The sequence below is a fragment of the Octodon degus genome, unplaced genomic scaffold (genome assembly GCF_000260255.1).
Source record: "Octodon degus isolate 3935 unplaced genomic scaffold, OctDeg1.0 scaffold00213, whole genome shotgun sequence".
Taxonomy (NCBI): Eukaryota; Metazoa; Chordata; class Mammalia; order Rodentia; family Octodontidae; genus Octodon; species Octodon degus.
This window is the reverse complement of record NW_004524789.1, coordinates 3,727,294-3,732,408: the sequence shown is the minus strand read 5'-3', so window position 1 is coordinate 3,732,408 and position 5,115 is coordinate 3,727,294. Positions and strand designations below refer to the sequence as shown.

The following is a 5,115-nucleotide window of genomic DNA, read 5'->3' as shown; positions in this document are numbered from 1 at the left end:
GATTTGCATGTTTCCTTTTAAGAAATGTTGATTTTGGCCTATTGCTCAGATTTCTCGTTTCCTTCTTCTACTCGCCATACTGGTGATTTAACTCAGGCCTTTCCTGCCCTGGGCAAGCACTCCGCTGAGCTACATACCAGTTGCTTTTTAAAAAATGCATTTTGAGACACTATCTCACCATGTCACCCAGGCTGTTCTCAATCTTGCAGTCCTCCATAAACAGACCCTCAAATAGCTGGAATTACAGGTGTGTTCCAGTAGGCCTGGTTTATTTCTCAACTGCTCTTTTGGGTTGTTTTGTTTTGTTTTGTTTTTGTTATCAAGTTATTTGAGCTCTTTAGTTATTAACTCTTTGTCAGACAGATTATGTAAAAAATTTTCTTTCATCCAGTATATTGTTTTATAATCTTATTTTTATATTTTTGTAGGTTTTTTGTTTTTTTTTTTTGTGCAAGGTCTCACTACGCAGCTCCAACTCCTAGTGATCCTCCTATTTTCAGCCTCCACAGCTCTGGGATCACAGGCGTGCGCCACTGTACCTGGTCCTGGTTGGAGGCCTAGTGTGCCTGGGGCGGGGCTGACATCACATGTGGTGCAAGGCCCCTGTCCCTGCCTGAGCAGGCATTTAGTCTGCTGTGCTAGCTTGCCAGCCCTATTATTTTCGTATTTTTGATTCCTGTATTTTGAGAGACTTGGCAATGTAATGCTTGCCCAGTCTCAATGTACTAAGACAGTCCCCCTGTGTTTTCTACTAATCATTTCATGTTTTCAAATACTTTTAAATCTTCAAGCTATTTCAGGTTGGTTTCCACAGCTGGTGCTGGGTGGGGTCTCATTTCATGCCTCTGCATGTGACTATCCCGTTGTCCCAGCAGCAAGTATTGAAGACTGTCCCTCCTCCCTGCGTGTTCTTAGCTCCTGTCTCAAAAACCATCAGCTATGAGTGTGAGGATTTTTCTCTCAATTCTCTCTTCTGCTTCACTGCTCTGTGCATCTGACTGTGTTGATGTGCTGTCCTCACAGAGCACTGTCATTCTCTGTCACTGTCACATCTCTTGTCTACATGGTCTCCGAGTTTGGAACCTTAAATCTCCCTTTTTCTTCATTGTCTTTATCTGCAATCTAGTGGCTCCCTCTGTCCTAACTGTGCACCATCTACTTCTGAAAACCTGTCACCAAATTTATTATTCTTAACCCAGAACTCTGAATGATTTGCTGTCCTCTGGAGAACTCTCTTGTTCATCCTGAAAGTGGGTAAGCAGCAACATTCTCCCCAGACCCTCTGCTTTGTCATTAAAGGCTCCTATTTCTGAGATCTTCCTAGCTTTTCTCCCACTGGCCCTGGACCTTACAGTTTGGAAATATCTTTGACTCCTTCTGACACTTTTCCTCCACGTCCATTTTTCTCGTGCTAGTTTTACTTTGATGTAAGTCTTGGGCTTCTTCTTCAGCCAACATGGTTCCTGATCTTTTGACATTTAACTCAATGTCCTTTATTTAACAGTGAACTCTGAAGTTAGAAACAATGACCTACATATCCAACTACAAGGATGAATGTTTGGATTTGTGCTGGAATTACAGGACATAGTTAAACAATTTTAATGACAAGTAATAATTATGAATCTATACTTCCTGAATATTTCCCCAAGTTTTACCTCTTCTGCTACCTTACTTCTAAGGTCAAGAGCATATTTAAAACAAGGAATTCAAATAGTTTACATTCAGATATTATACTCTAATTTAGTATCATGTATTTTCAGTTAATATTTGATTTACTCATTGAAATCATGCCAATACAGCCATAATGAATCCTCAAATCATATCCAAACAAAAGGTGATATTGGCCTCATGATGGAAAATAAAAAAGAAAGAAAGAAAGAAAGAAAGAAAGAAAGAAAGAAAGAAAGAAAGAAAGAAAAAGAGCTATGAAGGCATGCATAAAACAAAAAGTAAATTCAAACTATATTTGGGAAAAATAAAATATCTCACAGCAAGATTTCAAATAATTCAGAATTGAGATAGAATTCCTTACTATGTGAATGGGAATGATAATTAATCATAGTATAGACCATAGTAGTAGCCTCTGTGTTCCATTTATAATTCATTATCAGTAGCAATGAATGAGTGAAGAAAACTGAAATATAAGCAAAAGACTCATGGATTTTTTTTTATAGTCAACTAAAAGGCAGCACTTAGGAAAAGAACTGTTCACCCCATTGAGCTGATTCCAGAGCTGATAAGGCAAAGCCTACCCTGGCCATTGGTTCCTATTAGCCGGCTTCTTTCATGGAGGGTTTGCTGGAGGTCTTCTGGGAGTTTTGAGTGGTCCTGTGGTCACTGATCGCTGAGTTTCTACCCGGATCTTGAGCATTATATTATTCTGAGGATAACAGATCCATTCTACACAGAGTCAACATTTGATCATACTTTCTTTGGAGATACATCTTGAATACTAAGTCAAAAAATTGTGGCAGGTGAATGGTAAATAAGGAGCTTAACAAGTAATTACTCATTATAATATATGAAAATAAATAACCTTAGCTTTACAATTTGACCTCCAACATAATGCAAAATACAAATTTGGTATAGCCGCATATTTATGCTCTAACTTTATGTAAAATATACTCTAAAAACAATTATTTTAAAAAATATTTTCTAATTAACTTTTTTTTCAACAAACTTCATCTAATTACATATCAGCCATAAGAAAATGAAGGGTCAATAGCTACAGATACGTAATTTCCCTCTGATAGATTGCTGTTTGAGAAATAGGTTATGACAATTAGATGATTAATTTTCTTCTATTAAATAACATTATGAGACTTCAGATTACATTTATCAGTAATTCTTTATAGCGGAAGCATAATAGAAAGACAAGCCAAGCAGAATAAGAATTCACATCCTTTGTGAGAGGATCTGAGCATGCTTTTTATCAACCATGCTTGGGAAAATAATTAGTGAATGATATTCTGTTTGGAAGCTTATTTTATGTTCAGAATCCACAATAACATGTTATAGTATGTGATGGGATCAAGCACATGAATATGCACAGCACAAATGTGGGTGTCCTGCTGGCATGATTTTCCTGTCCCGGTTATCTGCACCATGGCCCCCTCGTGAGCATAACCAGGGAGCGCCGGCACAAACATTCTCGTTTCGCCTGTTCCACACAAGCGTTTCTTGTATCATATTTCTCGTGACCTCGCTATCTGAAACCAATTACAGGCGAGCCATTTGGGCTGCATCTATTTTCATAAGAAGCCTAGGCAGCAGTGTTTCTCTCTGAGATGAATATCAACATCAAATATGCTTCTGAGTGCTTTGTTATTTATGTTTCAGAGAGATTTTGTAGCCTTCAGCTCTCAAGAATGTGTCATGCTGTGCTGTTTATACATTGAAGATATTAATGGGCGTAGATGTCATTTTTCATTTTAATGTCTCGAATGCAACAGGCTGATAGGTTAAACATTCCTATTTTTATGGGGAGAGATATGAGTGATGTCTGTTTTTTCCCACAAATATACATATATTTACTCTTTAAAAAGTTATAAACCGTAACATACTCAACATTTTTGGTTTTATTGGCTATTTCTAAACAATCCCCAAATAATTTTATTTACGGTGAAGATTTTCAATGTTTCCCAGAGTAAAAAAGTAAATAAAAAATAACCTATCTGACAAATCGTAAAAGATTCATTCTCACAATGACTGTCTGAGTAGAACTACTGCTTTGTGAGATTTCTCACTAGCATAACATCAATACTGTGATGAAAGAGTGATATACTTGAAATTTATTTTTATAACGGTTTATTTTAGTTAAAATTACACTGTAATTTTTATGAATGATTTTTCAGTCACTATTTTAGAGCGGAAGGCATTGAGTCCTGGACAATGTGTATTCCCACAGCTCTGCGGCTCACCTACTCATATCTCTAGTCTAGCTCACATTGTATTACTTTTCTTAGTGCATGTGTGCAGTCCATAAGGGTAACAGTCACTGTAGGGGATCGGCATGTGCACATAACACACCACAGTTCTCTCCGTCTCCCTCCTCTTCCCCATTTGTATTTTCTCAGCCTCAGATTCATTTATAAGTTTTTAGCTTATAAGACCTGTTAAAGTGAATTATCCTATATGAAGATTGAAAGCCACACTAATAGGTTGAAGAACATTTAAGACATGGAAGAAAGTTATTAAAACATCCCATCCTAGAGTTCTTCAGCTTTGACTGCATTAAATAAAGTGCTTCAGTAATTCAAAGCAAATGATTTTTGGAAACAACTTGTGGTACGGTTGCCTTTCTTTCTTTTTGTTGATTTAAACTGGGCTCAGTCTTTACTGAAGATATTTTTTGAAAACGACTTTTGTCTTTTGTTCTAAATTAACTTAGTAAAAAGGATGAAGTTATAGATAGGTAACAATACATAGAACTTGAAGGGGCCCGTGAGTGTGTCTTTTTATCTATAAGTAGAAACAGCGGGTTATTTTCAAATCAGTACTTTATGTAATTTGAAGCCTACTAGTTTCTATTGACAAAAATATTTAATCTGAAATGTTTAATTTTTGAGTAGATACAATAAGTTCTCTAGATAAACTGAACATCTCTTAATAGTTGTTTGCTGAAATTCAGTCCAAATGTGCTAATCGGTTCAACAGAAATTAAAATGCGATCTGATGCGCAGCTAGCATGCAAACACCCAGACGTTTCCTCGTGTAGGTTGGAAATAATGCTGATATTTTGCGATTTTTTTTACCTTCCTGCCTCTTTTGTATACTACATTAATCTCAGCTGTTACCGAGTAGTTATTTCCATAAATGTGTACATACAGTGATGATTTTTCAAGTATTTAAAAATAATTCTAAAATTCTAAGTGTCTGCCTTCTAGCTTACTATTAGCTCTTCCTTACTTTGTCTGCCGATTTTAGGCCACTCATATAGGAGAGATGCGTCGGTTTAACTTTCTGTGCTTGTTTAATATGTTTGGCATGATGAACATGATCAAGACATGTTATGTGCATGTACCACTCACTAAACAAATATCACTGTACTGCAAACATAGTGAAAGGAGAAAAGCGAGGGAGGGAGAGAGAAAGGGAGGGAGGGAGGGAGGGAGG

The 5,115-nt window shown here is 36.7% G+C and overlaps 1 protein-coding gene across 2 annotated transcripts in view; it reads left to right on the top strand.

Moving 5' to 3' along the window:
* Positions 1–5,115, top strand: part of Foxp2 (forkhead box P2) — a 271,499-nt gene that overhangs the window by 96,100 nt on the left and 170,284 nt on the right. The gene's annotated exons all lie outside the window — the stretch shown is intronic.